Source organism: Canis aureus, chromosome 13 (genome assembly GCF_053574225.1).
Source record: "Canis aureus isolate CA01 chromosome 13, VMU_Caureus_v.1.0, whole genome shotgun sequence".
Classification (NCBI taxonomy): Eukaryota; Metazoa; Chordata; class Mammalia; order Carnivora; family Canidae; genus Canis; species Canis aureus.
The window spans coordinates 48,382,635-48,402,557 of record NC_135623.1 but is presented as its reverse complement, the minus strand read 5'-3'; the positions used below and the strand labels follow the sequence as shown (position 1 = coordinate 48,402,557).

The 19,923-nt window shown below is 39.1% G+C and overlaps 1 long non-coding RNA gene across 2 annotated transcripts; it reads left to right on the top strand.

The window, feature by feature from the left end:
- Positions 1 to 9,529: 9,529 nt before the first annotated feature.
- Positions 9,530 to 16,803, top strand: LOC144282450 (uncharacterized). 2 transcript variants are annotated; one of them, XR_013350890.1, is made up of 4 exons: positions 9,530 to 9,686; positions 11,642 to 13,190; positions 15,663 to 16,017; positions 16,629 to 16,803. It is a non-coding gene; the product is annotated as an uncharacterized LOC144282450 (long non-coding RNA). The 2 variants fall into 2 exon arrangements; XR_013350889.1 differs by lacking the exon at positions 16,629 to 16,803 and having other exon boundaries at positions 15,663 to 16,622.
- Positions 16,804 to 19,923: the final 3,120 nt, after the last annotated feature.

Below are 19,923 nucleotides of genomic sequence, written 5' to 3'. Positions count from 1 at the left end.
CAAAAATGGAAAGTCAAATGGGCTTCATGTAGGCAAATGATAGATTAATATATTAATAATATATTAATATGTTAATAAAATATTAATATACATATGTGTATGTATATCTATATTTTTTACTAAGGTCTTTGCCTAGAGGCAGCCCAGGTGGCGCAGCGGTTTAGCGCCGCCTGCAGCCTGAGGTGTGATCCTGGAGACCCGGAATCGAGTCCCACTTCGGGCTCCCTGCATGGAGCCTGCTTCTCCCTCTGTCTGTGTCTCTGTCTCTCTCTCTCTGAATAAATAAAAAATAATAATAAAATCTTAAAAAAATATTTGCTTAGAATTAAAAGCAATTATGTCAGAAGTCCTGGATTCTAAGCATCTTCATTTGAACTTTATATTAGTTTCCCCCAAATGTATCTATTTTCTAAGATAATGGCAGTTCCATTCATTTAACACTGTGTTACTTCTTTATTATAATTTACTTGCAGGAAAATAAAAAAGCTTTAGATTATTTAACTTAAGAAATTTAAGTGTTCTGAAGCTACTCTATGAAGACGATGCATTTCCATTTCTTCTCCTCCACTGTCTTACTCAATTCTTCCGGAGCTGAATGGAGCACGGTTTTTACTTGACTACCTGGGTAAGCCTGCAGCACTGACTTTGCTTGATTGGTGTTAGATTACAAGAACTTGACAGCATTACCAGGTTTCCAGGCCTTCCCAGGGCACCACGCGTATGTTTTGATTTTAGCCAACATGATGCATATGAAGTATGAAACTCAGTTCTCAACAAATGACAATATCTCAATATATATTTAGCTGTTACTGTTGTTATGTTGTTATTTCATCTTTCTGCCAACACATCCCCACACAACAACAGGATCTACTTGTAAACATAACCTATGGCCCTGAAACTACATCATTGACACCCCCTTCCAAGATGAAATATACAGTCTGAATTTCATCAGACACTAATCAAATGATCTTGTCAGCCATGTTGAGGTTATGAGTTCTGTAGCTATTTGAGAACAGTACCAAAACATTTTCATACATCAACAATTAAATCTTAAAACTGTGCTTACTTATTTGCATAAAAATTTGGGGATTAGAAACTGTGGGTATCACTGGCTAAGAACTTACTGTGTCAAGTACTGTGCTAAGGACACTATGCCCAATGCTATATTGAATTTTCCAACAAACCTTCTTTGGAAGTATTATATTTCCATTTTTTATAGTTGAGGATCCTGGAAGTTAGAAATGTTAATAACTTTACCAAAAGATGCAATAAATGGCAAAGTCAGAAAACTCACACCTCATTGTCTAGTAACTAAAGACCTACATTATGTACTGCATTGTTTTATATCCTATTTCAATATATTTATTGATTGAAATCAAAAGACAGTTCACATTTCCTAAGAGCCATAGAAGACCTGGTCTGTGGAGTAGAAGTTTCAAACTCAGCTCTTCATATGAAACCTACCGACTACAGTTGTGTTCATCTAAAGAATGGCAATGCTTTAAAATCCAAACCTGAGATGAAAAATAATTTCTGTTAAACAATTGGCAGCAACAGCTTGAGAATCTAACTAGCATTTCTATTAAATTGCCAGTAAAGAGCTGAACAAGTTTAACTTTAATCTTCAGATATTTCTCATAATATGAAGTTCTAATTTGTATGTTTAGATGATCAAAATAGAAACTATGCCTTGAAAAATCATCTTTGACAAGACCAAGGGAAAATTCTAACATGAACCATGAACTTTGGGTAATTATGATGTGTCCATGTAGGTCTGTCAATTGTACCAAATGTATCCACTGGTAAGGGATGTTGATAATGGGGGTGGGAGGGCCTAGGCGTGTGTTGGGACAAGGAGAATGTGGTAAATCCCTGTATCTTTCAAATTTTCTGTGAAGCTAAAATTGTTCTTAAAAAGTCTAAAAAAGTAACCCTGAGCCTGCAACTGGATGCTAGGACTTTGAAGTTACTGTTTTTGCTTTTGTGTCTACATTTGCATGTATTCTACATTGGGCCTCATTTCATTCTCCATCCTTGGTTGGCATGTCCCTTGAGCATACTATAAAGCTGCTCCTGAAATGTCCATAGAACTAGTATGCCAGTATCTTTACAGAAACCTGCTAAGCCCTCACGCTCTTTGCTGGCTATGTGTCTAATTCATACGAAGTGTCACTGAATAGTTCGTTTGTAGTATGTTACCAAATAATGTCACAGTTCACCTACCTACTTATCTCTTGATTAAAATATGGTAGTATCAGCTTCTATGGCGGTAGTGTTGTAATATTTTTACTGGCTTTATGCACATGGATTTATTAAACAGAGGGTAATACTAATCACTTAAAAGGATAGGAGTGTTTTTAAGGATCAGAGGTGATGGCAAATGTGCAATAAGTATTTATAGAATAAATGAAGGAATATATGAGCAAAATAAAATGATGTGAGAGAAGAAGCCACTAAACAGAGATTGGATGTAAGTCAGTTTAGCACAAAGTGGAGCAACAGAGGAGGAAAACACTGCAGATAAGCATTCTGGGACTGGTTATGCCATGATTACCGTAGGCTAATCATATGTCCTAGTTTGCCCAGAACAGACCTAGTTTGCCTGACTTACATCTGCCTTTCTGATATAATTATTAATATCATCCACTTCTACTCTTTCAGAGGTGCCCTGGTTTGAATGATAAATTCTATAGTCACTTGACATATTACCATGTAACTGAAAAAAAATCATTTAAAATTTTCCAGATTTTTTTCTTTACATAAAATAAAATAGTTGAACTAGGTAGACTATGTCCTACCTTCAGCTTCTTGGATATGTGAAGTCATTTCTTTCCCATCTCCCTGCCAACAGTTCCTACTTTCTACTGGGAACGTTAAAAAAAAAAATAGTGACAGAGCTTCTCCAGACACAAAATCATTTGGGGGAGGGGACAAATATAGAGCTGCATTAGCAATAAGAGTGAGGAGGATCATATTTGAACCATAATGTGAAACACAGCCAGGTTATTACAGAACTACAAGCCATAAATAAAAATCATAACTATGCACCAGCATACACTGTAAATTTAAAGAAATATCAAACTACATTAATAATTAAGAAAAGTATTTGATTGTTTTTGTAATGTCAGGCATTTACTAATTAGGATCAAGAATCAGAATGGAACTGAACTTCTCGAAAGCAACATGGAATGCTAAAAGACAATGGAGTAATGCCATTCTAGGCCCAGACAAGCTATCATTTGAGTGCATGCAGAATAAATGCATTTCCAAAAATGAAAAGTTTTAATAAATGATCTCTCGTGTACTCTTCCTCAGGAAGCTACTAGAGGAAGTGTCTTTAAAAAACAAATAAGGAACTAAGAAAATAGAAGATACAGGATTATAGAAATAGGAGATCTAACATAAGGGAGGGAAAGGAAGACTAATCATCTCCCTATGAGGAAAGATCCAAAACAACAGCTCTGGACCAGGCGTAGAGAATAATCTGCTCAGATTATTTTATTCTAAGAGCAATCTACAAAAAGGTCAAAATATTTAGAGCACCTAATATGTTTGAATGTATCCAAAGGGGGTTTTCACAAGTTGGAGAGATTCTGAAGTTAAATTAATGGCTCATTTATAAATATATTTAGATCTACCAATTACTAAATATTCCTACAGCCCCCAGAAGATGGGATATGGAAAATACGCTGGTGTGTGATGGGAGGAAGAGGTAGCCATCATGTGGGACGTTAACAGATAAATATTTAAAACTGAATAATCGGAATGCAAATATAGAAAGTATGCAGCAGTGTAATATAGCAGAGTAGTTACATGTGCAGACTCTTGAGTCAGACTCTCTGAGTTTAAATCCCACCACCACCAGGGGCACCTGGGGGGCTCAGCGGTTGAGCATTTGCCTTTGGTTCAGGGTGTGACCCCAGGACCCTGGGATCGAGTCCCTCATCAGGGTCCCCATAGAGAGCCTACTTCTCCCTCTGCCTGTGTCTCTGCCTCTCTCTGTGTGTCTCTCATGAATAAATAAATAAAATCTTAAAAAAAAAAAAATCCCACCACCACCAGTTAATAATCATATGACTTTGGTCATATTGTCTATTTATCTGTATCTCAGTTTTATCATCTGAAAACTGGGTTTATAGTCATCTACTTCACAAGATTGTTACATGGGCTATACTTTTCAAGTGCTTAGAACAGTACTTGCTTACTGCAAGTAATATGGGATTGGTTACTAAGAAAACATTGCTAGAGATGTGATAATAAATATGGAAAGAGTCAACTGAGGAAGTAGAACTTGGTTGTGGGGGAAGGAACTGAGGCTGTAGAGAGAAGATTCTTCCTTTTCATACTTTGTAGGCATTCTTTTTTTTTTTTTTTTTTTTTTTTTTTTTTTTTTAGTTTATGTTCATGAATAACTTCACACACAAAAAAAAATACAGCTAAGTTTAAAGTGATAAGAAGTATATTTTTCCCCTATAGCCTGGGCCTGGATAAAGCAGTTTTTGTTCAGGTTTTGCAAATATTATGATAAACAGGACAGGAAGAGTGCATGCTCTTTCAGACCATTTGTATTAACCTGATTCTTAGGTGTGGGCAAGAGGGATTTATTGAGGTAGTTTAAATACAAAGGTATTAATTTAAAAGATATTGGGGAGCTCACAAAACTGATTGGCATGCTACGGAACTAGGCCTTAAAACGGACAGGCAGGGATCCCTGGGTGGCAGCGGTTTGGCGCCTGCCTTTGGCCCAGGTCGCGATCCTGGAGACTCGGGATCGAATCCCACATCGGGCTCCCGGTGCATGGAGCCTGCTTCTCCCTCTGCCTGTGTCTCTGCCTCTCTCTCTCTCTCTCTCTGTGTGACTATCATAAATAAATAAAAATTAAAAAAAAAATTAAAACGGACAGGCATGACGGGAAGCCACAGCTATAACTACCCCTGGAATGTCCCTGCATACCTGAGGGAAGCATACCCTACTGCTCACCCTGGGACTCTGAATACCTCAGCTTGCACTTTCGATGCTGGAAGTTATCACTGGCACGATTGCCACGGCTGTCCCTGCAGATCGGATGCTGCTGCCACCAGAGCCTTGCCGGAAAGAAGTCTCCCTTTCTATGTTGCTTTATATCAATAACCCCAGTTTAAATCATACCCCAGGGCATATGTTTGGGGCAGGAAGCCTGGGAAGACAAATTATCAGGTATTTTTCATTTCTAAAGCACGACGCGGGCTCTACTTTCCCACAGGAGCCATCGGTCAGGTAATTTTCCAATTATACAACTGGACGAGGTAGACTGTTCATTGTTACTTATACTCACTGCTTCTCCAATGGGAGAAGCACGTTATTCACCCCCATTGATTCAGGCTCAGCAATGTGATTAGCTTTGGCCAATCAAATAGGAGTAATGGGAGTAATATCACTTCAAGACAGAAGCACCAAGGGCCCGCATATGGTTCCTCCAACTCACTTTTCCTTGCCTCTGAAAATATAGAAGCATGCTAAGATAACGCTTCTATCAGTCTAAGTCTCTGAATGAATATAGTGAGCAAAATTTTTTTTGCCAACCTGTGGTGGATACATGGAATGAGCAAGAAATCAACATACTTGCTTAAAACCACAACAATTTGGGGAATTGTTACTACAACTTAATCTTGCCTGTCCTGACTGTGGTGATTCAGCTGCTGGGCAGTCAAAAACATGGCAGATGCCCATCTGCCATGGGCAGTAGTAGTAGTACTTATCTGTACACCAAACATGCTAACACTTGTCCACATACACAAACTTCTTAATTATCCACTAATAACTGCAAGAGCAGCAGCTCTCACGTTATTTCAGAAAACTGTTGTTGGCTGCCCTTTGTTTGCCTTTGACCTACACTCTTTCCAACCCTACTTTCTGTCCTGTCCCTATGCCTTATCTCTCTTTTTGACTCTTGCCCTAGGCAATCGGCCCTATACCTGGTTTTCCCACACCTGGACTCTGACTGCTTTCAGAGATAGAGCAGTGAACGAAACCAAAATTCTTGCCCTTGGGAGCTGACATTCTCAAGGAGGGAAAATGGTAGAGGGGTTTATTTCCATACCCTAGAAATAAAGTTAAGCAAATTAAAGATAAGCTAGTGGGCAGTAGGAAAGGGTACTTTCAGTTTTAAAGTTGATCAGGGCTGATCAAGGTTGTCCTCATTGAGAAGGTGATACTTGAGCACAGACTTGAAGGATTAAGGAAGTGAGCCTTGTGGGCATCTGAAAGTTTTCTAAGGAGATGGAATGGGCAGTGCAAACTCTCTAAAACACAACTATAACTAGAATTTTTAGAGAACACCAAAGGGGTCTTTTAGAGGAACTCCTGACTTATTAATTTACATGGGCACCCACTTTCTTTGTTATAATATTTTTTTCTAATTTATGATTGCACAATCTGGGCTTCTGTTTATGCCTTTGATAATACCATCTATAAGTTTGTATCCTTGTATGAAAGAAAGTTCTCAGTTCTTTTTATCTTACTTTTACGTCAGTAAATTATTCGACCATAATTATCCCAGAGACTGGTGTGAGGCAACTTTTCCTCAATCAATTACAACTTTTTCTTTTCTTTTCTTTCCTTTTTTTTTTCTTTACAACTTTTTCTAATGATCCATTCTACTCATATTCTTTCCTGGAAGCCATCAAGAGTCCATATTTGGCCTTGTTACTAATACCCAAAACAACCACCACTGAGACAGTAATCTCTGGGTGTAATGGAAGATGTATAAATGCCTGGAGATCTGATGGCCATTTTATAAAAATTAAAGAAGAAAAGAGCAATGAAAGGATGTGTTCACAGATGTCTTCACCTCCTCTGAGAGCAACATGAGGAAGCACACTGGAGCTGACCTCAGTTTTCAAACCAGATATACATTCCTATAGCTGAGTTGTTTGAAGTTTGCCCCATGTGGTTTAGCATGTGGTATAAGATGTCAAATAAAGCATAGTATAAGATGTCAGTGTCCTTTTGGACAAAGCAACTTCTGAATTTTCAGCAGGACAAAATTACATTCATAAGAGTAGAAAACACCCACTGCCATGAACAAGTCCCTTCTTGTCTTTAGATCAAGTCTTTTCAAATATTTCAAGATTAAAATAGACCATGCAAACAATACCTATAATCAAATTTTCTTCCCTAATACCTGTCACTCATTAACCTCTTGAGGGAATGCATTCAAGGTTTTCACTTTATTGAGTTACCGTTGACCCACTGTATGAAGCACAGTATATGCAGCCATCATGCAGTTGACTAAATCTAAATTTTGGTTAGTAAGAATAAAAACTTTTCCATTGTATTTTACTATTAAATCAGAATCCAAAGAGAACTACCAAGAGATTGAGGTTAAAGGCAAGTTAACATAGTGGTCACCTAGGTAGTAGCACTAATTTATAGAATAAAAATGATACTATATCCTTTTGTGTACTTCTAAAATTCCGGAATTATAGATTTGCAGTAATAGAAAAGCGGGAAAGAAAGAAAGAAAGAAAGAAAGAAAGAAAGAAAGAAAGAAAGAAAGAAAGAAAGAAAGAAAGAAAGAAAGAAAGAAAATTTAAACCACGTAAACTTTGACACTGTGAATCCCACCAGCTGAATGACTTTAGGCAAATTCTTTTATTTTTTTAAACAATTTAAAAAATTATTTTATTTTGATTATTTAGTTTTAGTTTATTTTTATTTTATACAGTGCTATATTAGTTTCAGGTGTACAATATAGTGATTCAACAATTCAAACATCACCCAGTGCTCATCAAGACAACAAGTACACTCCTTAATCCCCATTCCCCATTTTACACATCCCCCCCCCCCGCACCTCCCCCTTGGTAACCATCAGTTTGCTTTCTATAGTTAAGACTCTGTATCTTGGTTTCTCTCTCTCTCTCTCTCTCTCTCTTTCTCTCTCTCTCTTTCTTCCTTTTGTTTTATTTCTTATATTCCACATATGAATGATATCATATGCTATTTATCTTATTTCACTGAGAATTATACTCTCTAGCTTCATCCATATAGTAGCAAATGGCACAATTTCATTCTTTTTATAGCTGAATATATAATATATATTTATATATATATTCCACCTCTTCTTTATCCATTCATCTATTGATCAATGGATACTTTGGCTGCTTCCATAATTTGGGTATTGCAAATAATGTTGCTATAAACATAGAGGTGTATGTATCCTTTTGAATCAGTGTTTTTTTGTATTTTGGGGATAAATACCCAGTAGGCTGATTGCTAGATCATAGGGTAGTTCTTTCACGGTGCAAGAAAATTCTTTTTTCTCCACATCTTCGCCAACACTTGTTTCTTGTGTTTTTTATTTTAGCCGTTTGACAGGTGTGAGGTGCTATCTCATTATAGTTTTGATTTGCATTTGCTTGATGATGAGTGATGTTGAACATCTTTTATGTGTCTGTCAGACATCTGGATGTCTTCTTTGGAGAAATGTCTGTTCATGTCTTCTGCATATTTTTTAATTGGATTCTTTGGGGGTTTTTGGTGTTGAGTTGTGTCATGTCTTTTCTTTTTAAGATTTTATTTATTTATTTTGGCAGACAGAGAGAGACACACAAGCAGGGGGAGGGGCAGAGGTAGAAGCAGAGGCAGAGGGAGAAGTAGACTCCTCGCTGAGCAGGGAGCCTAATAATAGGTGATGGGGGGGGGCTTGATCCCAGGACTCTGGGATCATGACCTGAGCCAAAGACAGACACTGAACCAACTGAGTCACCCAGGTGCCCTAAGTTGTATCATTTCTTTATGTATTTAGGGTAATTACCCTTTATCAGAAATGTCATTTGCAAATATCTTCTCCTATTCAGTAGGTTGCCATTTAATCTTGTTGTTTCCTTTGCTATAAAGGAGCATTTTATTTTGATGTGGTCCCAATAGCTTATTTTTGTTTTCATTTCCCTTGGACTTTAGGCTAATTCTTAATTTCTTTAAGCCTCTGCTTTCTCAACCTTAAAAGTGGGCTCTGATCCATCAATTACTAATATTACAAGGATTGAATGAACCAACTTACGTAAAGTGCCTAAAACAATATGTAAGAGGCAGTCAATAATTTTAACTTCTTCTCCCCTTATTTTATGAATGATTAAGTAAAAGCCCATGAGGTATCAGAGTCTTGCCCAGAATCGGTCATCCAGTGAATGAATGGTAGAACTAAGGCAGAATTTTAAGCCCCAGTGCCCCTTTAATATTGTACAAATTATTACCGTTATTTTTTTTTTAGTTTTTATTTTCATCAACTTAAATATCATCTGTTACAATGTGAGGCTGAAAATGGGACTGACTCAATTCATTTTGTGATTACATAATAATAAATGTCACTAATAGAGGTAAAAATTATGGACTCTAAATTCAGAATTTTGATTCCTAGAACTGACTTTGGGGATTGTGGTGCCAGTGGCCATTTGGATCCCTTCCACAATGTTCACAACACATGAGGAAGCCTTGTTCTCACCCTCACCAGATGTTCCTGGGTCATGAGTGTGGACAATTATTCTTTTATGATGTAACGGTATCACCTGGCACCAGGAATCTCTCCAGGAATTCTCTTGGCCTTCATTGGGACTTATCTCAAAGAGCTCCCAGCAAGGATGCCAAACAGTCTCCCCCTTTTCCACTAGCTACTACTTGGCCAGTCTGGATCAATGCAACATAGTGGGTAAGAACACAGGATTGGAGTTAGCTGTCTGGGTTCAAAGCCAATTCTACCACTTACTTGTTAGGTGACTTGGGCAAGTTACTTACATTCTCTGTGCTTTGGTTTCTCCACTATATAAACTTAATCCCTATGTATAAAGTTTTTAGAAAAGTGGTTGGAACACAGTTAATACAACGTGGTTGTTGTTACTAGTATTATCAGGCTCCCTCCAATGGGTAGGTCTCTCCTGACTTTATAATCTGCAATACCAAAATATTTGTACCTTTCTTCTCTGTTGACTAGCATTTTACAATGCTTAATAGATGTTTTCTACAGGAGGTTCTCCAACTAGCAATTTAAACTCAATGCCTTCAGATTCGTAGAACATGTTAATTACATCTTCAATTATTTTTGAAAGAAGGAGGGCATAAGCAAACAGACAAATCCATTCTTTCATATAAGTCCTGATAATTTGATATTAGAGTGTACATACTTTGGGCAAATGAGTCTAGAACAAAGTGCCAAGATCTTCCTCCATGTGTATATATGGGTACAATTTTATTTTTTCAACCTAGAAACTCGATTTAACTTAATTGGCTGATATGAACAATAGTACAGCATAGGCTTTGGGGTCAGACTGGCTAGGTCTGAATCCCCATTTCATCACTCATTATTTGTTTGACTTGGGGAGACTTTATTAACCTCTTACCTCAGTTTCCTTATCTATAAAATGCAGATAATAATTATACCTAATGGCAGGATTGGTACAAGGATTAAAGGGGTTATTATAAAGCACTTAGCACAGACTCTGGTACATTGGAGTGCTATACACATACACATTATTTAATTACATAAATAAGGGTTAGGTATCATCAGAATGGCACAGACTAACTAGCATGGAATAGAATTATTCCAGTGTGAGACTTTGCCATATAATTCTCACAAGGTTTTCTCCAACAGCAACCATGAAGACCAAAAGATACTTTATCCATTCACCAGGATTACTAAGTCCCTCTTGTGACTTTGTAGGAATGGCTATGGACCCAGTCCTCTTATGTATCTCAGAAAGTCTTCTCTGGCCCTAGCATAAGCACATTGCCAGGCCTCCTAAGTGTAAAGAACATACTGGACTTGAGTATGTTACAATGTAACAGTGATAGCCCATATTTTTCTGCCTCCTGCCCTCATTTGATCACATAGAATAATAATTCCCTATAAATTACCCAAGAAACATCCTAGGGAGTTGCAACACAACACTGTATTTGTGTGTTTCATTGATTTTCTATATAGTTGTTCTATATTGTTTCTATATTGTTGTTCTGTTTTCAATTTCAGTGATTTCTGCACTTAACTTTATTATTTTCTTCCTTCTGCTTTTTTTTTTTTTTGGCTTATTTTGCTCTTCATTATGTAGCTGTCTTAGGAGGGGCCTTAGATTATTAATTTGAAACTTTCCCTCTTCTCTAATGTGTGATTTTAGTACTATAAATGTCCCTTTCAATACCATTTTAACTATGTCCCAGAAGTTATATTATGCTGCATTTTCACTCTTACTCAGTTAAATGTATCTTTAAATTCCCCTCGAGACTTCTTTATAGATTCTTGTTGTTTAGTTTGTGTTTGAGAATTTTGCCAATATATTGATGCATAATTTAAATATGTTGATTTCCTGAAGACAACCCAACCTTTGGAAATCGCGTAAGATGTTTCAAGCACCACCTGCCCAAATAAAACTCAAATACTTCCCTTCCCTTCATACTACACTGGGTCTTTCTGAGTACTCCATGCTCCCTTAGCCAAACTAGAAAATGTAGAGTTGGGTGAAATATCTCACATTTTCTCCTTGCCCCTTGAGCCCCTAATCATGCACAGAATCCTAATAATCATGCTCCTAAGATGTCCTGTAATAGTTTTCCTCTCCCATAGTCAGTATTCTGATCATTCTTTCCATTGTTTGCCTCCCCCTATGTTTTCAGTGGAGATCATATGAAGAACTTGGACTTCTGTTCTACCTAGCAGTAATGAGAGTTCCTACTTCTTCCCATTTGGAAGGTGCCAGAGGAGACCAATGGAAAGTCAGAACCTTCACCACTAACCAGCAGTAAAGAGGACACTTCTATCCATGGTGTCAGTGGAGGAAATACGAGGAACAGTAATAAGACACTCCTACTTCCCCCAGCAAAGAAGAAATCAGTGGAGGCCTAATGGGGAGCCAAAACTTTCATCCCCACCTAGCAGGGACCCTACAGGGGATGAGAAAACTACACAAAGAAATGGTGAAGAATAACTCTAGAATTTGGCAAAAAATGCATAAGTCTACAGATTCAAGAAGTTGAACATAATCTAAACACAATAACCTAAAGAAATTCAGTCCAAAGCACATTATCGTTCACCTTCTGAAAACCAAAGACAAAATATCTTGGATGCAATGAGAGAAAAATGACACATTACCTACAGGGATAAAACAATATGGATGACTATTTCTCTTAGAAACCACAGTGGCCAGAAATGGCACATTTTTCAAGTGATGAAAGAAAAGATGACATTACAACCCTACATGTGTATGTCCTGAACACGGAGCTGCAAAATACAAGAAGAAAATTTGTAGAATAGAAAGGATAGTCAAGTCCACAGTTAGAATTGATTACTTTAACATCCTTCTCTCAACAATGCATAGAACTACACAAAAAATTAGCCATCATCATCAATATTCTGCACTTAACTTCTAATCTAATGGGTATTAACAAAACACTTTAGTCAACAAAGTAGAATACAGATTCTTTCCAGTGTCCACAGAACATCTATCAAGACAGCCCACATCCTGAGCTGTAAAACAAAACTCAACACATTGAAAAGAATTAAAATCATACTGAATGTGCTCTCCAAATATGATGGAATCAAACTGGAAATCAATGACACAAAGATGAGAAAATCTCCAAACACTTGGAAACTAAACAAGAATCTATAAAGAAGTCTCGAGGGGAATTTAAAGATACATTTAACTGAGTAAGAGTGAAAATGTAGCATAATATAACTTCTGGGACACAGCTAAAATGGTATTGAAAGGGACATTTCTAGCACTAAAATCACACATTAGAGAAGAGGGAAAGTTTCAAATTAATAATCTAAGCCCCTCCTAAGACAGCTACATAATGAAGAGCAAAATAAGCCAAAAAAAAAAAAAAAGCAGAAGGAAGAAAATAATAAAGTTAAGTGCAGAAATCACTGAAATTGAGAACAGAACAACAATATAGAAAATCAATGAAACAAAGAGCTGGTTCTTTGAAAAGATCAATAACATTGACAACCCTCCAACAAGACTGACATGATTTGCTAATATTAGGAATGAAAAAGGGGATATTACTACAGACTCTGCAGACATCAAACGGGTAATAAGGATAACCAGGAGCTCTGCATATATACATTTCACAACTTAGATGTAGTGGAATGGACCAAGAAAGGATGTTTTACAAGAATTAACCATAAAAGACACAACTGGTAAAGCCACCAGGATGGCTCAATCAGGTAAGCATCTGTTCTTGGTTTCCATGATCTCAGGGCTGTGAGATCCAGCCCCACACTGGGCTCTGCACTCCGTCCTCCCCCTCTGCTCCCTCCGCACCCCACCTTTCAAATAAATAAATAAATAAATAAATAAATAAATAAATAAATAAATAAAATATTTTTTAAATTAAATTAAACTTAATGAAATTTAAGAACTTTATATTCCCCATAAAACACCATTATAAGAGTGCAGAGAAAGGCCATAAAGAGATTTTATAGTATATATATTTAACAAAGGACTTATATCCAGAATATATAAATAACTCCTTTGAATCAGGAAAAAAGAAATGCAGACAATTGAATAAGACATGGACAAGTGTCTTGAACAGGCTTTTCACAAAGAGGATTCTAAGTGAATGTACACACATGCATCCACACTAAAGACCCTAAAGATCAGTAGTTATCAGAGAAATGCAAATAAAACCACTACTCATCCATCAGAATGTCTAAAATAAAACCTGTGTGGGTCTCCTGGGTGGCTCAGTCAGTTAAACATCCAATACTTGATTTCAGCTCAGGTTGTGACATCAGGGTCATGGGATCGAGCCCCATGTCAGGCTCCGTGCTGAGTGTGGAGCCTGCTTCAGATTCTGTGCCTCCCTCTCCCTCCGCCCTTCCCCCTCCCGTTCGCACTCTCTCTGTCTCTCTCTTTAAAAAATAAAATAAGTGAAAATACCAAGAATAGGAGAGGATTTAGATCATATGAATTCTCAGAAATTAGTGGCAGGAATGTAAACCACTGAAGCCACTTTGAAAAATTGCTTGGCAGCAACTATAAACTGATTATATGCATAAAGCGTGATGTTGTGATTAGTACATTCGCCCCTGAGTATAAGCCTAACAGAAATATGTGTGTATGTAGGCAAAGTAACATGCACAAAGCATTCACAGCAGCATTATTTTTAAAACTGAAAACAGAACACAAGTCCACTAACAAGAAAATGGAGAAACTGTAAGTATTTATAAACAAAATATTATAAAGCAATGAAAGAGATAAATTACTGTGGCAGACACCATGATCAATATCATACACCAAATGTTAAGGGCAAGAAGCCAGCCTCAAAAGAATTTACACTCTATAATTTCATTTAATAAAATTTACAGATGGGCAAAAGTAGAGCCGTGTTTTGTAATTTGTGTAATGTCTTCAGAGAAGCACGAGGGAACCTTCCAGGATACCGGTAATATCCTATCTCTTGCTTGAGGTTGCGGCTACATGGTCGTGTGTACTTTTTAAAATTCATTGATGTGCTCACTTCAGACATGTGTAATTTGCCATGTGTATTTAAACTTCAATGAAATGTTTTGAAAAAATATCAGAATTTGGTCAGCTGGTAGGTGCAGGAAATAAGGAGTAGTTGTAAGTCTGTAGAGTAGGGCAATGGTGAGCCAGCCAACATGAAGGGCGGAGTGGGAAACAATCCTGCTTGGAGGCTCACTGCACGGGTTCCAGAGCTATAAGGTCTTGGTTTGAATACTGGCTCTGTCACTACTTCTAGGAGTTCATGCAAGTTATATGACCTCTCATGCCTCTGTTCCTGCAACTGTAAGAAGGTAATGATAATTGCAGCACTTGCTCTATTCGGAGGGTTAGTGCAATGATGAAATTATTCAATGTTTGTATAGTGCTTAACTTACTGCTTTATAGAAAGTACATTTTACACATGTATTTTTAGAATAAAATGAATATTGAGGGACCCAGTTTAGGAAGGAATTAGGGAATTCAGTCTTGGACAAGTTGAGTTGGAAATATATCTAGATCTCTCTATAGAGATAGCTATGATAGAGGTCATGAGCATAGAGGTGTTAACTGGAGCCCTACAAATGCACGAGAGTCTTCCAGGAAAAGCATATATTAGAACAATTTATGGAAAGAAGATGGAGCAGGAGGCAGAAAAAGTCACCCATGATGTGGAGGAAGAACGGAAAGAGAACTTCAGGGACAGTCAGAAGAGCTCACATTCACGGGAGCCAAGGAAATAAAGCACGTCACATAGGGAGAGGAAAGATATGATTGCATGGTTAGAAGATCCAAGGTTACCTTGGCCAGATTAATATCACCGCATCAGGGGTGGAAGGCAGCTCGGCGGACTCACACAGGAATGGAAAGTGAGCAAGTGGGGAAAGCAGGTGTGACTTAACTCAGGAAAAGCTTGGAAGAGAAAGAGAAAGAAACCGGAGAGAAGTTGGTGTTCGCAGGACACTGAGTGGTGTTCAGGCCGAAGGAAGGAGCAAAACGGCTTGTAAGAGGCTAAGGAGAAGAGGGGGGAGACTGGGGTAGGACTTTCTAGAAGGGCAGGCAGAGACAGGACAGGGCTTGCACTCACCGAACCTCTTCTCACTGATTGGGGGTATCCCCGTCTGACACCCACACTTAGGAAGCTAGCCCACTCATACTCCATGGTGATGGCTTTTTGTGGTTGCTCTTGGCAGCTTTCCCTCGGTGCTTGAACATAAATATCCCTACAGAAGAATATTGATACTTTATGTGGCAGAAGTCAGATCCTAAAGGGAGCAAAGGGAATTGAGGAGATATGGACGACGTGTTTCTGGATCTCTGGAGATGGTTTGCTGTGATGGTTGTCATTTCCTCTCCTGAAGTCACCTCACCAGAACCAGAGCCTGGCCTGGCCCAGAAAGGGAGAAAGAGGATTATCGACCATCATTTCTCACAGGCTTTCTGGGTCTTGAACTCCAATGTAGCCAAAGGGAGGGATGCTGGAGTCATTGGCAAACACCTGATCACCACTGAAGCTCAGAGGCTTTACCAACCAGAAGTGTGGTCAAGGTCTAACTACCAGTTGTTCATTCATTAGAATTATCTAGGGTTAATTGGCTACCTGACCCCATATAGCACAAACTTCGTCGGCATTTTGTTTTTGTTTTTTGTTTTGTTTTTCCCTCTGAAATATTACTTCATCCCTTTTCTGGTCACCACGGAACACTTTTGGTTTTATCTTCTTTCCAGAAAATCATCTTTTCCAACTCTCTGAAGGAACTCTGTTCAAAGTATTATTATAACATAACCAATGGTCCATTCAGAAATGTACAGAAAATATTTGATGGTCAGTATAGGGAACAGAGCTGGGTAAACAGGGAAGGCAGGGTATTTAGAGCAGAGCATTTTTTAAGTCTTTTACTTCCAATTCCAATACAAATAAGGCTATTGGTGTTGTGTTGATAATAATGCTATTTCTACTCTTTTTGAAACCTGGAGGAGTTCACACAAACGGATTTCTTTAGAGTCTTAATGCTTAGCCACATAAGATTTACAATGAGTTTCTATAAATTTTTGACCGTTTGGCATGAAAACCTTCCCAATATATTACATTTCCTTTTCTTGATACCCAGTGTAACTAAATCTCCAGCCTTTTCTTAATAGCTGTTTTGTTTATGCAGGTCTCCACAGATAGAGAGCTGCTGAGATACCTAGGACTGCTTGCTGAGGCACTTAGTGACCTCAGGTGGCCATACTTCCTGCACTGTTGTGGCTACTCTGTATAGGATTTATCTCTTATATACAGCCATGAGAACACAATAAAAACATTTACTCTCATTTTAAACATAATTAAAATTACTCAGTCATCTGGATTTCGAGCCTACAACAGATAAGAAGCTGTGGCTGCCCCAGTGTCTGTTCCTGGCAGCCATCCCATCTAAACCTCTGCTCAAAATCCATGTGGGCTCCATGCAAGGCACCGTGATAAGCACAACAATAAAGGTAGTAGGGTTCTTAGAATTGTGTCATGTTTTATAAAAATGCATCCTGCTTCTTCATTCAGTATACTATTTGATCCTAACAAAGAACCCGGCGAGGAATAAAATAACATTTATTGGGCATCTGCTGTGTACCAGGCATGGTGTGACACTTGTTATATTCATTATTTCATGTATTCACTCAGGAAATTTTCACGGAATGGCTTCCCAGGTAGCCAGGCACTGTTCTAGGCCAGGTAGAACAGTGCCAGGTACTGTTCTAGGCCCAGGGAGTAGTGTAATAAAACAAAATGGCCCAAGTTCCTACCATTGTATAGCTCATATTTTGGTGGAGTGACAGATCGCAATCAACTGATCAAATAAATAAATAAATAAATAAATAAATAAATAAATAAATAAATGGTGCTTCAGGTGGAAGGAGTGCTCCGGAGAAAAATAAAGCACGGAAATAGGTTAGGGATGTGAGGAAGGGGGGATAGCCACCTAGAGAAGGGCAACGGGGAAGGACTCACTGAGGTGGTGCCATCAGAGCAAAGAACTGATAGACATCAGGGAATCATCCAAGTGGATTATCTAAGGAACCAAGCATCCTAGTCAGAGGAAACAAGTGCAAAATCCCTGCAATAGGAATGAGATTTGAGTCCCAGGAGTAACAAGGAGCCAGTATGACAAAATAGAACAAGCAAGAGAAAGAGTAGTAAGAGATGATTATAAAAGGTCACTGACAGGGCTTTGGCTTTTACTCTCAAAAAGAATAAAACATGGGAAGGCTTTTGAGCAGAGGAGGACTTAAGATTTGACTATATTTAAATAGGATCCTAGTGATTGCTGTGATGAGAACAGACACGAGGAGCAAGGATAGAAGCAGAGAAGCTCATTGGGTGGCGTTTTCCTTGATCAGGGTGAGAGATGATGGTAGCATGAACCCAGGGCTGTGGTGAGAATGAGAGGAGGCCAGAGTCAGATGCCCTTTGGAGGTGCAGAGTCAGGGGCTATTGTGGGTGAATAGGATGTGGGAGTTGAGAATCCAGGACCATTCCTGGGTTGGTGGCCTGATCAATGAAAATGACAGTATTGCTATTGATGGAAATGGCAGAGATAATGAGAAGGGAGGAGCAGAATGGAGGAAGGCATAAGATACTTTCACGCATTCAGATGAGAACACAAGGAAACAGTGGGTATACAGGCATTTGGAGGTTTAATTTTTTTCAGGTTGGAGGCAAATGGGAGGAGATTAAATCCACAGTAGGCAGGAAGAAGATAGCTTTGGAGAAAAAAAAAAAACGTGTCGTTTTTTCCTTGAGATAGTTGCTTAGGAGAAGCTGGTGATGAGAGAAGGAAATAATGGCGTAGAAAATACATCAGGAAACTCATCTCAGGTGGCCTCAGACTTCGAGATAAAATAATTGGTAGGTGTCAGGAGCACTATAACCTCTCAGGCAGGGTTTACAAGCCCCTAGCTAATGGGCAAAGCCTGCCACTGCAGACATCACTAGTTAACCACACCCATCACCAGCACCCACTGCAGACATCACTAGTTAACCACAGCACTCTTTCCTGCCCATCCGGGGTGCAGCGTTGATCTCGTCGTCCTTGGTACCATGCTTCCCGGTCCAGGCCAGCGTGGTTTCCCAGTGAAACTAATGGCCGAATCTACTCAAGGGTGAGCTCAAGGGTTTCCCCTCTACTCACTTCATCCTGATAAAGAAGCAGCTGGGATCAGAACCCAGTACACACGGGAGCTGTCATGGGTACAGAGCAAGGTTTCCTGGGTGTGGGCTGCTGTCTGCAGTGGAAAGGTGGGAGGATGGAAGGCTCTTCTCCTCTGTGTTCTCCCTCTTTTGCTCTTTGTTGGAAGGAGGCAGACACATGGCCTCCTCTCTGAAGGCCAATACAGAACTTCTTTTTCAGTATTTTCTTGAAATTTTGCCCGTTCTCAATGGATGTACTTTACGTCCTTGGGCCTATAACAATCCATGGTTAGAAGAGGCAGAGAATTCCTCCGGGCAGTTCAAGAAGGGCATCCCAGAGGAAGAATGTTTTGAGTATTTGTGCACTAGATGGACGGATGAGAAAGGGAACATCTAGACAGGGAAGCCGCACATAAGGCTGCATGCACGGACAGGGTGGATGCAAAGAAGGCCTCGAGGAATGGTGGATGGTGGCCGCCTCACCGATAAGTGAGCTGCAGGGAGTGGTGGAGAGACTGTTATGACACTAGAGGCAGCAAGCAAAACCAGAAAGGTAGGTTGTAGTCGAACTGTGGAAAACACTAAGGCTGTGATCCAGCTGCAGCAACATGCTGTAGCTTTTACAAAGCTGGAGAACATATTTATTCATGGTAAATATGAAGGACTTTGTATACATAACGCATTTCACTCTGCAACCTCCCTGGGAGGCAGGGAGTTGGTGTTCATGTTTTACAGATGAGAAAATGGAGACACAGCAAGGTTATCTGATCCAATGCAACTCACTTAGTAACCGATAGAATTGGAATTTATAACTGAGCCATCGAGCTCTATAGGTTCCTTGGGACAAGCCCCGTGTGGGTTTTATTATTTTTATGACCCCTCCTTCCTGCTGTGAACAAAAACAAACAAACAAACAAACAAACAACCTATCATGGTGCCTGCAATATCTCAGGCATTCAATGATCTATGCTGGTATCAGCCAGAGACTCCTCTGTCTTACCTTCATCCTCCCCACGTCCTTAAAGAGCCTCATTTTATCATGGGGATTGTCAATTCTAGCAAAGTTTGGCTGAGTGCAGAGGAATCACTTGAACTGCAGTCATCACAACAGTCCCATGCAGTAGCCATCATCTGCAGCTGAGGCTCAGAAAGGTGTAAAAGCTCACCCAGAGTCAGTCAGTGCAGGGACCTTGAGGGATCTCCCCGGGGTCTGGCTGTCTCCATCACACACCCCTCACCACCCCCCACCTGTCTCCCTTCCCACCTTGTCCCTGCAGAAATACTCC